Source organism: Microtus oregoni, unplaced genomic scaffold (genome assembly GCF_018167655.1).
Source record: "Microtus oregoni isolate MIOR12 unplaced genomic scaffold, Mior012 000055F_ref0000237, whole genome shotgun sequence".
In the NCBI taxonomy this organism is placed as follows: Eukaryota; Metazoa; Chordata; class Mammalia; order Rodentia; family Cricetidae; genus Microtus; species Microtus oregoni.
Window position 1 is genome coordinate 5204398 of NW_024543831.1, and position 20984 is coordinate 5225381.

The following is a 20984-nucleotide window of genomic DNA, read 5'->3' on the forward strand; positions in this document are numbered from 1 at the left end:
ATAGAAATTATTTGTGACAATTTTTCTAGCCATGGATTCATGAACACAAGTTACCACGCTGCTACCAGCTGCTGCCGTCACAGTTCCATTGGGAAGTCCTTCAGCTCCCCTGCGTGCACGCGTATTTCTGAAAGCAGCAAAGGTGAAAAGTGACTTTGCCCCCTCCCTCCCTCCTTCCCTCCCTCCCTCCCTCCCTCCCTCCCTTCCTTCCTTCCAATGCACATGTGAACACACAGAGACTGTGTGTAGCAGCACACACAGGACTGCATAGGTCTAAGCTAGACAGGGTCCCAGTGCTGAGATGGGGAGTGGACTCAGGCTCCCATCCCTAACCAAGAAACCATCTAAAATTGATACCCATTGGCAAAGAGAAAATTCATTTTTTCCAATGGAGTCTCTCTAGATCTATCAACCACACTTCGGGGCAGGAACCAGCGCCCAAGAATAGCTGGCCAATACTAACAAACCCAGTGATATTTCTGTAGGACTGATTGTTTCATTTCTCTTTTGGGAGGGCATTTTCATGTCTTACTGGCCTTTTGTTTGTTTGTTGTGATTTTCCTTTTTGTCTTTTAGGGGAGTGTTGTTTGTTTGTTTCTTGAGTTTTGCTATTTTTTATTTGATTTGAGAGAGAGAACATAAAACTAGGTGGGCAGGGAGGTGGGAGGATTTAGGAGAAAATGAAGAAGGGAAAAACTTGATCAAAATATATCATGAAAGAATGTTGTGTAATGCCATACACACATATTTATTTATAATATTCAACTTTTCCCAACTTTCTCCAAAATATCTTTTTCAAGTTCAAAGCAGGTCTTATTCCAGTAGCTGGATATCTCTCAAGTATCTGTTTTAACAGCTTTATTGAGTTATAACTTATATACACAAACCTGCCCTGCTTAATGTGTACAAGTTGATGAGTTTGAATATAAGTCTGCTGACTTCTTATATGACTTATCACCACAGTTATGATTATAAGTATATCCCTCACCTCCAGAGGTTTCCTTGTGCTTCAAAATATCCCACATCCTAAGTTTTTCTTATTCCTTTATCATGGTATTATGTAATGTTTTTCTTTACCTCCTAAGTTTCCTGTAAAATAGAAATTTAGTCTGAAAGCTGTCAGATTCCAGTTCAAAAGTTTGGATAGAAGTACTTTACTCAATCGGGTGATGGTGGCACACACCTTTAATCCCAGCACTCAGGAAAGCAAAGACAGACAGATCTCTGTGAGTTCGAGACCAGCCTGGTCTAAAGAGTGAGTTCTAGGACAGCGAGAGATACACAAAGAAACCTTGTCTTGAAAAAAACAAAGAGAGAGAGAGAGAGAGAGAACTTCACTCCAGAAGTGGCAAGATGGATCCCTTTCAAAGATGTCAAGTAAATCTATCAATAGGTTGTGGCAGCCTGCCTGACTCCCATGGTATGTAGATATCCTCTCCTCTCACGGCCAGAAGTAATCTATAGGTAATAGCACTCTGTGGCACGTGTAATTACTTTAGCATCTAGTAATGTCGATTATGTTGGAGTAACAACTTTGAGTTAAGGAGTTAAGAAATATACCGTGCTTTTCCTCATTCTTTTCATATTTGTTGACTGCAACATTGCTGTTAGAAGAGTTTACCTCCATTAGCAAAGTTTCATATTCCTGAGAAGTAATTGAAGAGAAAAAGGTGGTTCACACCGATATTATTGACAGCCACATACGTGTCTCTGTCCAGTCAGGCTCCTAGCACAGAACTTAGGTGAAATGATTCACAGGAAATGCAAATGGACTGCTCGCTCACAAGTCCAGAGACTGGGCACTCCAGAGTCAAGGTCAGGCTTGGGGCCAGCTGAGAGCCTTCTTTCTGACTCATCTATGGCCGTCCTCCCCTGGTCCTCACAAGAACTTAAATCTGAAGGCTATCAGACTCTGCTTCAACATTTTAGATGCAGGTGCACAGTGGTGAGATAGGGCTGAGTACCACTCCTTTCATAAGGATACAGATCCCGTTCCTGAGTCCTGATGCCGTGACCAACCGTGTTCCAAAAGGTAACACATCATAATACCGTCGCCTTCTGATTAGGGGTCAACTGGCCGAGCTTGGGAGCCCACAAACATTTAGACCATAAAATGTCAATACTAACTGTCTGCAATGATAAATAAGGTAGTGACGGTGCTTTACAGCTGTTGCTGCTAATCAGTGGTTTTGGGGATTCTCGATTTTAAGAGAGTATCTTGGTTTTTAACCCATGATCTCCCTTTATAAAAGAGGATTAAACATTGCACATATAAGCATCCACGGCCTACTGAAAGCCTGAAAGCGGTCAGAACAGAGGTAAACTAAGAGATGCCTTGCAGGGGGAAAAATAAATGTTTATGATATTATGGACAGGAAAGGAGGGAAAGACTGCAATAAATGTCAGCTAGACACTGCAGGGATGGGGAGAGAATAAGGAAATCCAAAGCGAGCATAAAACAGCCTCAGGACCATTTTACAATGTGCACACAACTTAGGAGAGGAGTGTGTACTGCGTTCTGACACAACTATTCTGTATACTCTTTAAAAGAAAAGGAAGAAAAATACAGACAAACTGAGGGGGGAGAATGGAGGGAGAGGAAGAGGAAGGAGGATAAAGAAAAGAGCAGGGAATGAAGGAAAGAAGGAAGGGGAAAGGAAGAAGGAAGGGAGAGAGGGAAGGAAAGGAGAGAAAGAGGGAGGGAAGGAAGGAAGAAGAGAGGGAGGGAGAGAAGGAACTCTAAATTCACTGAATTTATGAAACAGCAGTCTTTGGCTTCATTTGTATTTTTTTAATTAATTCTTTGAAAAAGAATTATTCTGCTTCTAGTGAAAATTTATACTCTCCAATGTTTTGCTAATTGAAAAAGCAATTCTCCCGTTGTGGGCCACTGTCCTCCAGGCATAACGTGGCTGTAACTATCCTAAAGGGCACCTGTGGTGTACAACCAGGAGCCTTTCACAAGATCAGGCCTGTAGATGTTTTCTCACAATGAGGAGAGGGGGGGAAGTCATTACAACTTCACCAAAGATCCCAACCACTCCCTCCCTCTTGCAGCATCCCCACCCCAGCTCAGGAGCTGTATGAATATATATATATATAACAAGTGAAGGTTAACTGAAGGGAGGTTGCATTTATGCAGCTTTCAGGAGACAATTCCCATTGTGAGTGGGACTTTTCGATGATTCAGCTTTAGGAGGTTCACAAAGGCTCCTGTAACCCTTCACCCAGGCTCCTGTAAGTAACCCCCCAGTCCGGGCTTCTATACGTAACCTCTCATCTGGGCTCCTGTAACCCCTCACTCTGGCTTATGTAAGTAACCCCTTAACCAGGATCCCTTAAGTAAATCCAATAAATTCATTGGCTTCCCAAACTAAACTTGGGTGAAACATTTGTTTGCTATATCATTGGCGCTCTATCTATCTGGAGTGAATGAGCATTTGTTCCTGTCCCAGAAAAAGCAACCCAATATTCCTCCAAGACAAGAGCCACAGTCAGCCAACATCAGATAGATTGTGATGGCTGCTCATTGCTGTGGACTAATTCAGAAACAATAAGGCAGCGAACCAAAGCCATATTGGAACCGTGTTATTTAACTGTAAAAAGCAAAGCTTAACTGCAGGGTTTTATGTCAAATTTTCCATCATAAAATTGAGACTGGCCAATGCACTTCTAGGAGTGTCAGAATAAGCTAATGTTTAAGGGTGGGGTGAAGGCTGGTGTCTCTGCGAGAGTGTTTGCTCTCGCTCCAACCACTAAAGGAAACAAGGACTGAATGGCCAGCACTACTTCTCACACGACCATCTCCAGGAGTCAAATAGACCCCAACCACCATACACACAGCAACCACTCAGTTCCATTACTATTACCCATCATTCTTCTTTCATAAGATATGGGAAGTAGACAAGATTGCCGGGCAAAAACTGGGAACTTGGGGGTGAGGTGGCATGGGGCTAAGGGGAAATTTGGGGAGAAACGTGAGAAGGGGAGGATAGGGGGAGCTTGGGGGAATGGGATGGTTGGGATAAAGGAAGGGTGGATACGGGAACAGAGAAATATATATCCTAATTAAGGGAGGTATCGTAGGGTTGGCAAGAGACTTGACTCTAGAGGGGCTCGCAGGTGTCCAGGGAGATGTCCCCAGATAGTACCTTGGGCAACTGAGGAGAGGGAACCTGAAATGACCCTATCCTATAGCCATAATGATGAATGTCTTGCATATGACCTTAGAACCTTCATCTGGCGATGGATCGAGATAGAGACAGAGTCCCAAATTGGAGCACCGGACTGAGCTCCTAAGGTCCAAATGAGGAGCAGAAGGAGGGAGAACATGAGCAAGGAAGTCAGGACCGTGAGGGGTGCACCCACCCATTGTGACAGTGGAACTGATCTATTGGGAGCTCACCAAGGCCAGCTGGACTGGGACTGAATAAGTATGAGATGAAACCGGACTCTCTGAACATGGCGGACAATGAAGGCTGATGAGAAGCCAAGGACAATGGCACTGGGCTTTGATCCTACTGCATGTACTAGCTTTGTGGGAGCCTAGCCTGTTTGGATGCTCACCTTCCTGGACCTGGATAAAAGTGGGAGGACCTTGGACTTCAGGCAGGACAGGGAATCTAGACTGCTCTTCAGTCTCGAGAGGGAAGGGGAATGGAGTGGGGGGAAAGGGAGAGGAGTGGGGAGAGGGGGAGGAGAGTGGGGGAGGGGTGATTTGTGGGAGGAGGGGGAGGGAAATGGGAAACAGGGAGGAGGCGGAATTTTTTTTCAACAACTAAAAATAAAAATAAAAAAAACAGGTGGTGATAGGTGAAAAAAAAAAGAGAGAAATCGAAGCATGAGATTCAGTTGCACAGATGAGCTGGCTCTGCAAGGCTACGAGGCAGGGAACACTCCAGGGGCAAGGCGTGGACATTTAGAGGCTTCATTTCTTGCACTTTCGTGCTTTTCTACTTTGCCATTTCTATGATTTTCGTGGTTATTCTTTTTATGCATTCATATAATTATGCATACACTTTTTCATTATTGGTAATACTATATTTTCCCCTTCCTTGGTTTGTTTTTGCCTCCCTGTTCCTCTCCTTCCCTCACAAAAAGTAGTGCTTTGACTTTACCTTATTTTTAAATACTTGTGATTTTCTTTTTCATCCACTTTCTTTTATTTCTCTGAGTTTGTATTTGAACTTTTTTCATTATTGGGGAGCCCTTGTTTTCCACTATTTTGCTCTTTCCTTTTCCTCTCCACAGCAATCTTCCCCACTCTTCTTTCTCCTTCTTTTGTTTAACCCCACTTCTCCTCCATGTCTCCCCCCTTTCACTATTATGATTTCCACACTCACCTGCAATATTGTTTAACCCCAGAGTACCTTCTACAGTACCCCTGCCATGTGGGGTCTACGGTCACTGGTAATGGGTTAGGGAGCTATAAATGATTTTGAGTATATTTCTGGCATTGTTGCTGTTGTAGGGATTGTTTTCTTCTAGAATGGGATTGAGAACTGAGCCTTTTGGGTTACTCAATAATACACACACACACACACACACACACACACACACTTGGAAGAGATGGTCAAATCAGCAGATGAACAGACCACAAACAAACACACAAGAAACATGACAATGAGAGGCTATAAAAAACTTCTCTAAGAGGTCACCACTCCCCAACTACTGAACTCATAGATGCCAAAGAAGGTAGAGTGCCAGATGGAGATTTTTAAAGTTTTCTGATAAATATCTTCAATGGTCCCAAACAGCATACAAATATGTGGGTGGATTCAATTCAGGCCCAAGGGGAAACTGATGGAGGCAGAGGCAGAGACCCACATCGAAGCACTGGATTGAGCTCCCAAAGTCCAGTTGAAGAATGGAAGGAATGAGAATATGAGCAAGGATGTCAAGACCATGATGGGTTCACCTACTGAAACAGTTTGCCTGAGCTAATGGGAGCTCACCAACTCCAGCCGGACTAGCAAGGAACAAACATAGGACCAAACTAGTTCCTCTGAATGTGGTTGACAGTTGCATGACTGGGGCAGACTGAGGGGCCACTGGCAGTGGCACTGGGATTTATCCCTACTACATGTACTGGCTTTTGGGAATCCTATTCTCTTTGAATGTATACCTTTCTCGGCCTAGATATAGTAAAGAGGGCCTTGGACCTTCCACAAGGCAATGTGCCTTACCCTCTTTGAGGATTAGATGGGGGTGGGGTGGGAGGGTATGTGGAGGAAATGGGAGGAGGGGAGGGAGTGGAAACTTGGATTGGTATTTTTTTAAAATCTAATAAATTTAAAAAAAGAAGAATTCATGGGATAGAAGAAAAAGGTTGTGTGTGTGTATATATATACATATATGTGTGTGCATATATATGTACATACATATATATGTATTATATATATATAAGATATGTACTAAAGTCATAGAGAGAATCTGTCCAATGAAATTACAGTAGAAAAAGTCCCAAATGTAGAAGAAGGCAAACACAAGAAACATTTAGAGATCCAAATGAGCCTCACCGATAAAGAATATCCGTGTGACACAATACAGATGTCAAAACCTGAAGCTGTGGAACAATATTAAACACTGAAGGGAGAGAGCCATCGACGTACCTGCATAGGCAAACCATCAGAACTGTACCAGCTCACCTGTCATTATCCCTAAAAACCAAAAAGGCATGAAATGCTCTATCTCGATGGTAAAATAAATAAAGAAAGCGGCTATGAACCGAGACAGTTACAGTCAGCAAGGCTGTCTTTTGAATCTGCTGGGAACACAAGGACATTCAAGACAAGCACAAACTCATGTAGTTAGATATCGTTTGGTACTATAGTATTTTTCCAACATTAATTCTGCCAATTCAGAAGCATGGGAAGCCTTCCAATCTTCTATCAATTCTTCATTCTTCCTTCAGCATCCTAAAGTTTTCAGTGTGAAAGTCTTTTGTCTCCTTGGTTAGATTTATTCCAAGGTATTATTTTTGCTATTGGGAATGGGGATTCCCCCCAACACAGCAGTTTTGTTCTCAGCGAGTTTATTTTTGGCATATAGAGAAGGGGAAGCTTGTGCAAAGCAAAATAAGCCAGAATCAGAAACACCAACTCATCCTGTTTTTCTCCAAAACAAATGGCTATGCTTAAAAATTGAATGTGTGTCTATTTACTTATTATCTAAGGTCATGAAATTAGAAAAGAGGTCATGAGAGAGAAAGAACTTGGAAGTGTGGAAAAGGGGAGGAAAATGGCATACATAGTGAGAAAGCAGAAGTTTCAGGGGCATCTTGGGGAAGTCAGAGAGTAAGCCAGAGGTGACAGTAGATCCTGGGATAACAATGTGAAGGGAAACCAAATAAGAATGACAGATATAAAGGTGTGTGTGTGTGTGTGTGTGTGTGTGTGTGTGTATGTGTGTACGAAAAAGAAAATGTTATAATGAATCTGATACTCTATATATGCTTGTTTAGGTACTTTCCTATTGCTGTGTCAAAACAAACACCATGACCAAGGCAACTTATAATAGAAAGCATTTAACTTGGAGGCTTACCATTCCAGAAGATGGGAGTCCATGATCATCATGATGGAGAGTAGGGCAACATGCAGGCAGACATGGCACTGGAGCAGAGGCTGAGCCCTAACACCTGATCTACAAGCATGAAGCAGATATCTAGAAAGTTACGGGGAAATGGCTTGGGCTTTTGAAACCTCAAAGCCAAACCCAGTGACATACCTCCTCCAGCAAAGTGGCACCTCCTAATCCTTCCTAAATATTTTCATCAACTGAGGACCAAGTATTCCAATACATCAGCCTAGGGGGGCATGTTGTGGGATATTTGTACACAGTGTGAAGATACAGTGCTGTGATTGTTTTAATAAAGAGTTGCATGACCAGTAGCCAGGCAGGAGGTATAGGAGACACAGAGGGAGTCAGATATACAGAATAAGAAAAAGATTAAAAAGTCACATGGTAAAATATGGATTTATAGAAACGGGTTAAGTTGTAAGAGGTAGTTAGAAACAAGCCTAAGCTATACACAGAGATTTTATAATTAATATTAAGTCTCCATTGCATTATTTGGGAGCTGGTTAGAGGGAGAAAAAGAAGATTCATTACAGGGGATTCTCACTTAAACAACCACAATGCTAACCCCTAACTTTAATTAACTAAAGAATAGAAGTAGTTTACTGTGCTGCATCTGATATGCTAAAGCTGGGCATTCTTAGATGTTAAAATGATACTTTCATGTTGTTGCAAGATTTCTTGAAATGATGGTTGGATTAATAGATTGTACTAAGAACGTGACATGTGCTGGACATCACTGCTTACTTGATATTAATGTTGATTTTGGTGATAAAAATAGTGATAGCACATAGTACAGAAGGCTTGCCTTTTGTCAGCTTCTTTGACTAGGTAGTTTAACTTTATCCTAAGAGGCAGATACTAGCCATTCTTTAGATGGCATAGAAGTTACAAAGTTTGACAGCACAAGTCTAGCAGTGGTGGTACATGCCTTTAATTCCGACAGTCAGGAGGCAGAGGCAGGCCAGATCTCTGTGAGTTCAAGGACAGCCTGGTCTACTGAAAGAGTTCCAGGCCAGCCAGGCCAGCACAGAAAAACCCTGTCACAAAAACAAAAACAAAAAGTTACAAAATTGCTCAAGGATACAAAACTGTTAAGAGGCAAAGCTGGGATTCATCCCATGATGTTCAGAATCCAGTCTCCTAGTACTATGATGCCCATGAGTGTATTAATTTATTGACTGATATATCTGATATCCACTCATTCATCCAGACATTGCTTACCAAAAGGCTCTGATAGTCAAAACAATTGAGCTAGGAATTTTACCAATTAAAGAAAAACATCACATATATTTACTTCGTGCTTGTGTATGTATGTGTGTGTGTGCGCGCGCGCGTGTGTGTGTGTGTGTGTGTGTGTGTCTGCGCACGCATGCATGCACACGCACTTGCACACATGTATATGTGTAGGTCAGAGGACAACTTTGGGGAATCACTTCATTCCTTCAACCATTTAAGTCCTGGGGAATCAAACTGAGGTTGCCAGGTTTAGGGGTAGGCTCACTTAACCACTGAACTATCTCACTGGCCCTGAGCCAGGATTTTATACATAGGGAAAAATAACTATAAAATGTATCCCTGAAAGTGTACCTAATGAACACGTTCTCCGTGGACAACAATCTTTTATCTTCAGATCAGCTTACCCAGTTTCATCTTCTCACCACCTTGTCTTGTTTATAAGTCCCTGGCCAACTTGCTCCCATCTGAAATTATTCCTGCCACCCAGTTCTTCTGTTGAGCCCCACTCTCTAGCACAGATCCAGGAGAGGGTCACAGAATACGCCTACAGTCCCAACGGATGCAGAGCAAGCTGCCTAGAAGACGGAGGAAGAGAATCAGACGCCTCCTCCAGAGGCCGGGATGTAGATGGGTGGGTGGAGTTCTTGTCTAGCATGCATTAGGCCTGGGTTTGACCCCAAGCACACTGTGAACCAGGTGTGGGGGCACACACCTGTAATAACAACACTCGGGAGAAAGAGGCAGGAGGATTTTTTTTAAAAAAAACCTTTAAGGTCATCCCCAACATAGCTAAGTAAGTTTAAATCTAGCCTAGAATACATGAAACATTTCAAAAGATAAAATTTTGCAACTGAAGATATGGCTCAGTGGTTAAGAGCACTTTTTCCCCCCAGAGGACTCAAGTTCAATTCTCAGCTCTCATATGGCCATTAACAATTGCATGTAACTCAACTTTCAGTAAATCTAATTCCCTCCTATGGCCTCCTGGGCCACCAGACACACATGTGATCCCCCAATAAACATGCAAGCAAGACATGCATAAGCGTTTAATTAATCAAAGTAAAAATAAAACATTAAAATAAAATTTCCTCCACACAAACTGCTACCATGCCGGAGCAGGGAAAGCAGGAAAGTGCCCGCCAGGGCCTTTATTATAAACTTATACCTAGGTTTATTGTTTCCAAACCTTTGTACCTCAAAGGCATGCAGCATAATCTTTAGAGTCACAAATGAGAATACAAATTTATGAAAGTCAAGTGACTGGCAGTCCCCAAACTCATTGAATTTCAATTGAGGAAGGCTTAACTAGTTGATAATAATATCCGCCCCACCCCTAGCCAGATGCCTCAAAACTATTATCTGGAACAACGGTGTGCAGGAGCTGCCCAGCATCAGGTCTGATCACACGCATGGCCTCCTGAGTCCACACACAGGATTTCACGGAGAATCAGCCATAAAGAGAATTTCTACAGAAATTGGCACAAGCCAAAATAGGCCTTTGAAAAGTCGGCTGTGGGACATTAACTTGGGAGATGGAGGGGAGCTATATATGTCGGGTTAGAAGTAACTTGGTGGCTGATCGTCATGGTGAAGTCAAAAGGAGTTAGAGAGGAGTCTCCTCCAAAAAGAGGAGAACCAGGCTGGTAGCGCCTACATTCCCTGGCCTCAAAGGGCTCGAACCAGCAGTCAGAAGTGTTGCATATGAGCGGGCAGCGGTAATATCTGGAACTTATCCTTTTTTTCCTTTCATTTTTATGAAACTCTAAAAGGGGTTTAAAATTTATTTTTGTCTCTATCTTGCACACTGACTTAAAAATTAACTAAAATAATACTAGTGTGTCGGACCATTGAGTATTCACACACACGAGGGAGGCTAACTCTGAAAATGCCCTTTGGGAAAAAGACAAAGTTCTCATAGTATAAAAGTATGGTCTGGCTTACCTCACTCAGGATAGTGTTTTCTATTTCCATCCATTTGTATGCAAAATTCAAGAAGTCCTTGTTTTTTACTGCTGAGTAATACTCTAATATGTATATATTCCATACTTTCTTCATCCATTCTTCCGTTGAAGGGCATCTAGGTTGTTTCCAGGTCCTGGCTATTACAAACAATGCTGCCATGAACATAGTTGAGCATATACTTTTGTTGTATGATAGGGCCTCTCTTGGGTATATTCCCAAGAGTGGTATTGCTGGATCCAGGGGTAGGTTGATCCCGAATTTCCTGAGAAACCGAAACACTGCTTTCCAGAGTGGTTGCACAAGTTTGCATTCCCACCAGCAATGGGTGATTGTACCCCTTTCTCCACAACCTCTCCAGCAAAGGCTATCATTGGTGTTTTTTATTTTAGCCATTCTGACAGGTGTAAGGTGGTATCTTAAAGTTGTCTTGATTTGCATTTCCCTGATCGCTAAGGAAGTTGAGCTGAGTGAGGTAAGCCAGACCCAAAAAGAGGAACATGGGATGTACTCACTCATATTTGGTTTCTAGCCATAAATAAAGGACATTGAGCTTATAATTCATGTTCCTAGAGAAGCTAAATAAGGCGAATCCAAAGACAAACACATAGGCATCCTCAGGAATATTAACCTTCATCAGGCGATGAAAGGAGACAGAGACAGAGACCCACACGGGAGCACCGGACAGAAATCTCAAGGTCCAAATCAGGAGCAGAAGGAGACGGAGCACGAGCAAGGAACTCAGGACCACAAGGGGTGCACCCACACACTAAGACAATGGGGATGTTCTATTGGGATCTCACCAAGGCCAGCTGGCCTAGGTCTGAAAAAGCATGGGATAAATCCGGACTAGCTGAACATAGCGGTCAATGAGGAATACTGAGAATTCAAGAACAATTGCAGTGGGTTTTTGATCCTACTGCACGTACTGGCTTTGTGGGAGCCTAGGCAGTTTGAATGCTCACCGTACGAGACCTGGATAGAGGTGGGCAGTCCTTGGGCTTCCCACAGGTCAGGGAACCCTGATTGCTCTTCGAGCAGATGAGGGAGGGGGACTTGATCGGGGGGAGGGGGAGGGAAATGGGAAGCGGTTGTGGGGACGAGGCAGAAATCCTTAATAAATAAATAAATTAAAAAAAAAAAAGGATAACTCTGTTTAGCAATGATGACTAAACAGGGGAAAATGATTGTAAAAGATAACTGTTCTGTCATGGTTTATCAATGATGACTAAACTTATGACCCCAGATATGCAAGAAAAAATATGTCTGAAAACAAAAATGATATGATCTGTGGTTTGGAACAACATGAATCTATCCCAGATTACTTAATTCTGTATAAATAAAAAAGTCAGACTGTAAAAAAAAAAAAAAAAAAAAGTATGGTCTGTGGTTGTTGATCTTACTGGAGACATCCTGTAGTTCTCAAACAAAAACACTTCAACATTTGCTGTAAGTTTAATTATAATATTCCTTGGTTTCTCTATAGTCTCCATAAAATCGCTTTTTTAAAGGCAGTACATAAATCACAAAGTCTGTTCTTGTTATTAATCTTGACAACTCTTGTACTGAGCTATTTTGGTCTCCATCAGCATTTTCATACAATTTTTCTGTGTAAATTTACATTGTATTAGTGACTATTATATCTCAGTAGTAAATAAATAAAAAGATTAAGAGGGGGCTGTTGAATGTAAAAGCAGCTGGCGACATTAATTCAACTCTAACTTTTAAATTCCAAGAGTATCTTTTGAAATCAACTGTTAAGTGTGCTGGTTTTGTGCAACTAAGAAAAATGAAAAAAAAAGTCTGAAAACAACCACAAATCCCTGATAAATAAATCTTCTTGGACACTTAATCTATGTGCCCCTTGGGTATTGCTTTTGTAAAACTTCACCCAGTAGCTTGGACAGAAAAAGAAAAATATTTTGCATCGACATGCCTTTCTTCCCTTTTGGCAGTTAAATCTAGCCACAGGGTGTGCATATGGTCTAGGCTTGATAATCAAAATAATCCACCCCCCTAGCCAGTGGCCGTTGCTTCCAATATGGACATGACCCAGACTGGGAAAGTCAGTTTTTCCCTGACTTCTTTCTATATTTAGGCATGGCAAGAGAGTTCTGTCACTCTGGAATCCCAAGTCGTGGAGTTCATGCAACCCTTCTTCTGCCACAAACAACAAATCTTAATGAAAAGGGAAACCAAGGAAAACTCCAGTGCTAAGACATGCAGCAGGCAAGAAGCCTGGCCATGTCTGCTAAGCTCAGCACACGGCAGCACACATCAGCACACATCAGCACACAGCATCCCTGGACTTCTCCGTACCCTTGCTGATGAGCTAATTCAGGGCTCGCCATCCCCTTTACGCTGGTGGGAGGCAGATCTCTATCACTGTATAAAAGTCATCATTCTTACAGAGGACTAAAGCTATCAACGGATTTTATATCATCGTTAGACAAACCACAGCCACTGCTTTGCGAAAGCAATTTGCCTTTCTCCAGAGCAAGGACAAGATATTGTCTGCCAGTAAAAGAACGATGAATTTTATGTATCAGGTAAAATGAAAAAGGCTGCAATTACCCAAGTATTATTTGACCTTGTATTCATGACAATGGGGGAAGGATACAACTCCTCAAACCACTGGCCCACAGAATGGCAATAACACATATTCTTAATGTTACATTAGAAGGAACTCTCATAAAATCAAATGATATTGTTATACAAACATAACGTCCATAGCATATAAAGTGAATGGAAGTGTGTGGACTGTAACATATTCGCTTCATATGGTGAAAATGATTGATATTCAGTGCATGAAGAAATTCCTGACTTCTGTACAGCATGTAAGAGGTTGAAGCACTTACTGTTTTTTTTTTTTTTTCTTTCGGCTGTCATTGAAAACTTTTACTGTACAAGAATTTTCATGTAAGTCATTTTGTGATTCATGGGTTGACTGGAAAGGGACGCTGGGATTGTTCCTGCTTCCATAGCAGCTGCATGTCCAGCAAAGATGTGGACCTGGAAGCCAATGCCTGGGATCCTTTATCGTCAGGGAGCTCCTCGGGTTAAATTATCCAAAGCTAATGGGAATGGAAGGGTCAGGTCATCCACAGTCACTGAGCGACTAAAGCCATTTTATTTCAGGGGGCTAGACACATTCGATTTCTGCTACAAAGCAAAATCAAATTCTATTATTATAGTAAGAAATACAACATTAAATGTGCCAGTTTAATCATTTCTACCTGCTGTCCAGTGGTGTTAACTATGTCTGCATTATTGCAGCGATCTCTAGAACTTTCTCCTCTTACAATGCTGAAGTTCTATACCCAGAGAGTAATTATGCCCCTCCCAGTAATACTTTCTTCCTACTTCCTATATCCACCAGTAATGCCTTCTTCCCACTTCCTATATCCACCAGTAATGCCTTCTTCCTACTTCCTGTATCCACCAGTAATGCCTTCTTCCTATTTCCTGTATTCCCCCAGTAATGCCTTCTTCCTACTTACTATATTCCCCCAATGATGACTTCTTCCTACCTCCTGTATCCACCAGTAATGCCTTCTTCCTACTTCCTGCATCCACCAGTAATGCCTTCTTTCTACTTCCTGTATCCACCAGTAATGCCTTCTTTCTACTTCCTGTTCCTATGATTTTTGATTACTATATTTACTTCATAAGTGTGAAATCATACAATACATATTCTTATATGTATTTGCTGAGCTTAATATGGCCAGTGTTCAACAATATATGCATTGTTCTTTTTCTTTTCGTTTCTTTCTTTCTTTTCTTTTTTTTTTTTTGAAGTTTTTTGAGTTTCTCAGTGTAGCCATAGCTGTTTTGGAACTTGCTCTGTAGATCAGGCAAGCTGGCCTCAAACTCACAAAAATTCATCTACCTCTGCCTCCTGAGTGCTAAGGTTAAAGGCATGCACCACTACCACCCAGTGCATTGTCCTTTTTAAGGACTGTGTAATGTTCTGCAAATATACATACATATATATGTATATACACACACATACATAGCCATATATATAGCCACCAACCAGCTGCCAAATCATGACATGAGACTTCTTATTAGTTTTGAATGCTCAGCCTTATCTTAGCTCTTATTTCTTGCTAGCTCTTATACAAATTGTTCTGTTTCTCTTAATCTACATTTTGCCTCAGGGTTTTTATCTTTCTTTCTTTCTTCCTTTCTTTTTTTCTTTCTTTCTGCATGTGTCCATGTTCCTGCTTCTCATGTCTGGCTGCCTGACTTCTGGCCCCGAGTGTGTCTCTCTCTTTTCCCTCATTCTTCTCCTTCTCTCTTTCTAGATTTTCCTCCTACTTAATCTCTCTGCCCACCAACCCCACTTCAGTGTTGGTGTAGGATGTTGAGAGTCTTCAGCCAGTATCACAGCTTCCAAGTAGCTCTAGGTATCAGGATTCTTCTGTCCTTGGTGGCAGCCAGCGTGACAGGCCATGTGCCAGTGTAGAACACAGGGATTCCTCAGCCCTTAACACTAGCCAGTGCTACTGCTTTTAGCCTAAAATCTGAAACCCTCGGCTCTAAAAACCTGATGGCTTTCTAATACCTTCAAGTGGCCATGGCCTGCAGTTTCTCCTCTCTGGCTCCTTGCAGCCTTTTACCCATCTCCATGGTCCCTCTTCCTACTCTGGCCACTCACGGAAGGTTCAACTACTTCCTCTTCAGCTAGCTGTCCAGTAAAGCTGTCTGCCTTGTCCCTCCCTCAAGTCTCTCTGCTAGACTCTCTCACTCTGCTGTCTCTGCCACTTCTTTCTCATTGTGCCCACACTACTGAAAGCAAGCAAGAAAAGATTACTTGAGATCTTTTATTGAGCTTGATGCTACAACACCAAGAAACGGGGTAACACTAGAGAGTGTCTCTTGGCTGACTCCATTAGAGCCCAAGCAGCCTGCTTAGATCACAGCCAACCCCCTCCCTCTCCCTGCCACTTGCTTTAGACCAATCATGACCTTGTCTCTTAGAATCTGTCACAGTCATCAAGATTAATATTTTGACCAATCACAACTTTGCCATTTTAATACCATTTATGTGACAGGGCCCATAAATATTGGTTTGTTTTACCTTGACTTAAGGTCAGAGATCTGGAAATTACTTCAGTTCTATCGAGGTTATTGTCAACAGTTCAGACAACAGGTATGGCTAATATCCAGACCTGGTATTTCAGGTATTATGAAGTAGGTCTGTTTCTACCTCAAAGAAAAGTCTAAGCATTCAACTAGGTTCCTCCTACTCCTTCAGAGAAATAACAACAGATTCTACCCAGGGAGTGGTTTGTCCACACAATGTTTTGGTCTAGGGTGTGAGCGTTGTTTGTTTTGTTTTGGCAACAGAATGTTAACTGAGAATGTAGACAGTAAATCTTCAATTGATTTGTTCATTCCTTGTATCATGTGAATGCAGTTTTTAAAATTTTACTCCTACCTTTAGGGGTCGGGGTATTTAGGCAAATGGAAATTAAATGCGGACAATTTTCAGTACACACTGGAACTCCCTCCTGGTACTATCCTATGCTTCTGTTTACTATATTCACTCAGTCTTCATTCTCCTTGTTTTTCTAATCCCCATGCCCCGACCCTGGTAAGGTGGATCCTTGTTGAAGCTGGTCTCCGACACTTGTTTCCATTCCCTTTGAAGCCACTAGGGAACATGATCCCTTCTGATTTTGGAAATGACTATAGATCATCATAATTTCAAAGGTTAATGATATTAAAAGCCTGACATAAGCGGTTTCTGATGGCCCTGACTGAGGTTGTGAATTCCAGAGCTGGGGTAAAAGCTGTGATTGTTAGGTAGTTTTCTCAATGTGTCCATAGTGTCCCAAGTATCTGGTCCTGTCTGACAACTCATTTGCTCAAGACACCAACGTCAAGATAGAAGGGTCAAATTGCCCATCCTCTAATGTTCTTGTTATTACAGGAAAATGAACATCAAAAGAAGAGTTTGTAATACATAAATAATTTACCACAAACACTAACAATACTTTTAGCAGTGCTTACCACTGCCCAGTCAGTACCAGGGAAAGGTAAGTTCCCCATACTGTCCCACAAGCACCTCTTTGAGAACTTGTATTGGATTCTTCTGAATAGAAATGCAGACTTTGCTATATCATAAAGAAGCTTTGTGTTGAATTTTTAAGGAATCTCTGTTTTCCCCAATGGCTGCCCTGTTTTCCATTCCTATCAACAATGCCCAAGGGCCTCTACATCACACCTCACAAACATCTGCTCCTTTTATAGCAACCATCTTGATGGGTGAGAGAGGACATCTCATTGTGGTACTGACATACATTGTCCTAGTGATTAGTGATTTTGAGCATCTTTTCATGTGTTTATAGTCCATTTATATGTCTTCTTTGAAGAACAATCTATTCAATTTCCTCGGTCTTTTTTTTTTTAATCCAGTTGTATCTAGAATGTCCCCTAAAAGCCTGCTTATCTCCATCTTTAAAATGCAGTCCCCAGCCTGTGGCTCCCCTGAAAGGTGGTGAAACTTCTTTCAGGAGTTGGGTCCCAGTGGAAGGAAATTAGGTGACTGGGGGTATCTTGAAGGAGACCTCTGGAGCCCCTACAGAGGGGTAGTGGCTTCCCCCACCACATACTCTTCCCCTATCATGATTCTACCTCACCAAAGGCCCAGAGAGCAATGGGCCCAAGAAGCCATTGACTGAAGCCTCTGAGGACCTCTATTCTGCCACCAAAGGAAATAGAGTCATCACTCAGTATGAGAAACGCCACAGGGCAGGTAGGATGATCAAACCATTCAAAGGCAGATGATAGCAAACTGCCACCTGAGAATTTGGAGATATCTGGCGTGTCTCAGATGAGACAAGTGACCACATAGTACCCAGTCCCAACATTGCTCCTACACCTGAGGCTCAGGGAGCACTGCAGAAGAGGAGGGCAGAAAGATTATAGGAGACAGAGGGCCAGGAAGTCTAATATGAGATTGTGTCTCCTAGAAATGGCAGGGAACTGACACCCATGATACCTAAACAAGACCCAAACAGTGGTGGTATTAATAAGCATGCTAACAGGAAAGGGGACATTAACAGGGTCCCACCCTTAAAATAGATTTTGTTTAACCGTATTAGTTCTTATCAGTGATTTTCAGAATGTTCAAGGTTGGTATTTTTTTTTGATTGATTTTTATTAAAGACCATGGATGTACCTGATGCCTCCAGAGACCAGAAGGAGGAATCAGATCCCCTGAACTGGAGTTACAGATGGTTGTGGGTGCTTGGAATTGACCCTGGGTCCTCTGTAGGAACAGCCAGTGCTCTTTCTCACTGAGCCCCAGAACATAACTGTCTGTAGTCGTCCTTCATAGGCCTTATTTCTGTGCCATCAGTTCTAATGTACTCTTTTCCACTTCTAATTTTAGTGCTCTCTCTGGCTCCCTCTCTTTCTCCCTCCCTTCTCTCTTGCTCTCCTCTCTCCTTGAAAAGGTTTTTGATGTTGTTATTTTACATTTTCAACAAAGCAACTTATTCTATTATGTTTATCCTATAGTCTACCTCACCGTTCTCTCTCCTAAACTTTGTTTCCTTCCTCTGCCTACTTGGGTTTAGTTTTTTCTTTGTATAGGTCTTCGAAATGTGATGTCGGGTGGTTGACTGCCACATCTCCTGCTAGGAGCCTCCCATTTACAATCACTTTCCTTCTGCCCCATATGCTTTGACAGTGTGTGGCTTCATCTTCCTTTGTCTCCAGACAGTTTTAGAATTCCCTGTGTTTTCCTCTTTGACCCACTGGTTGTGTAAGGGCACACAGTTTAACTTCTACATATCATGAGATCTTTGTTCCTTCTGCTATTGATTTCTAGTTTTGTTTCACTCCATTGTGCAGAAATGGGTTTTCCAAAAAGGCTTGATAATAACAGTAAAGAATATTTCTATGAATTGAAACGACTTACTCAAGTCGTTATATGTTAACAGCATAGTCAGTATCTGCTGTAACCCAAAGCTACCGCATCAAGGATGGAACACTAGGAGCTATTTAGATCCCAAGATTTCTTTTAAAAGACAAGTAAGAAGCAAATGACTTTAAAGTCAGGAGTTTTCTACCAACATCTGGTAGCTATTTTTTAAAATTCAGCATAAAATATTTAAACTATCACTGTACTAATTGATTGATTGATACAGGGTCTCTTATAGCCCAGGTTGGCCTCAGGCTTGCTCTGTAGCCAAGGATGACCTTTAGACTCCTGACCTTCCTGCTTCCATCTCCTGAATGCTGGGGTTACTACATGTGCCACCGTGGCCTGAATGCTGGGGTACACGCATGTGCCTCCCTGGCCAGCTTATGTGGTGCTTACCATCAGACCAGGACCTCATGCCTCCCAGCTGAGCCATTTCCTCAGGTGACACTAGATTTGTATTTGAAAAACACGCAAATATTCTAAGAAAACATGAAAACTACTGTCTAAAGAAATGCTTAAGGAAACACTGCTGTGGTGCAGGGTGCTCCACCACTGTGGCTATTGATCCCTCGGAATGGGACCAGGGCTCCTGAAGAAAGATTCAGTTGAGTTTTAATTTTAACAATGACAAGTGACTATGTCTATCATGTGATCCAGCACAACTGTACAGGAAGACAAATAATAGTTATTCTGGGATAGCTTCAGTTAGAGCATGCAGGTTGTTAGGTGAGGAAAAGGGTCTGCAGAAAGCCGGTTGTAACTGGTTTAAGGAAGCTCCAGTGCATTTGAAGAAACAGGGCAAGGAAAATAGAAATCAAATCACATCCAAACTCTGATGATGGAACCTGAGGGGCTCTTGCTGTGTAGATAAAAACTTAAACAACTAATGACACAATGTTTGGAAGAGCCATGAGGTTTATACCGAAGCTTCTGATGGGAAATTGAGAACCAGTCAGGAGCGCAATACAAGAGTAATTTTTGAGGGATTTGGGAGATGCTTAGTTAGGAAAGCGCACACTTTGCAAGTGTGAGGACCTAAGTTCAATTCCCCAGAACCTTTTTGTTTTAGTGATATATGTCTACAAATCCAGTGATAAGGCAGTGGTAAAGCAGAGATTGGAAGTTCAACTATATCAAAAGCAGGAAAGGAGGGGCACCTGACAAACACCCAAGGTTGCCCTTTCACACACACACACACACACACACACACACACACACAAATATACACACAAAAAAAGGAAAGGAAAGGAAAGGAAGGGAAGGAAAAGGAGAGGGACAAGACTCAGAGGACTTGAGTTTAGTTTCTAGCCTCATATCAGGCAGCTCACACCTGCCTTTAAGTAATTTCGGATCCAGGGGATCTAACACCCTCTTCTGGTTTCCTTGGCTCTTGCATTCATATGCACACACCCATACCCACCCACCCACACAATTAAAAATAAAATCAACCTGAAAGAAAGAAGATTGGATTTTCATGTTTTTATTGTGAGTTGCTTAGAGGCAGGTCCACAAGTATATGACCCGACAGTTATAATAACTCTGCAATATTATAGTTTCACTTCTTTTCACTCACAAACACAAGCCAAATTGGGAATTATTCTTGATAAAAAAAATACACCAAGTCTTGAGAAGTAGATAGTTGTGTTTTCTGAAGTCTTGTGAGGTCCCTGGAGGGACTCCCACACACACTTCCTGGGGCAGCTAGAATCAGAATTGTCAGTTTAATTTACTCAGGGAGTCTGAATGCAGGCTTTGGAGTATGGCTGCTAAATCACCATGGAATCCAAGCAACCACTGGTTATCAAACCTTAACAAGTTTTTCTAAGCAAGACAATTGCTATTGTGGTCCTGAAATTTTTCCTTCTATGCGTTACATTCTTTCTGAACAGATCAGTTGAGCTATGTGTTTCTGGGCTGCACATTCCTGTAAATCAAGGATAACGGTGGCCGGAGGGGTCCCACTCTTTCAGAGGACCAGAGTTTGATTCCCAGCACCAGCATCCAGCAAGTCACAACCTGTAACTCCAGTTCCAGAGGATCGGAAGCCCTCTCTGACCTCTGCAGGCATCCCCGAACACATCTGACATTCACTAGCAGACACACTCACAAGTACACATAAATAATAAAAGAGCATTCAAAAAATAAGGAATGGATAATGATGATTGACTACTTAGACAGCAAGCTTAGAAGTGAAAGCAAGCCTTCAAGTGTGCATCCCCTCTTCACAGCCTTGCAATATGCGATGCCCAGAAGACAAAGACAAACTAAAAGT

At 42.0% G+C, this 20984-nt stretch overlaps 1 protein-coding gene across 1 annotated transcript in view; it reads left to right on the plus strand.

Moving 5' to 3' along the window:
* LOC121438319 (NXPE family member 4-like) overlaps nucleotides 1-20984 on the plus strand; it is a 246656-nt gene that overhangs the window by 136186 nt on the left and 89486 nt on the right. The window lies entirely within an intron of this gene.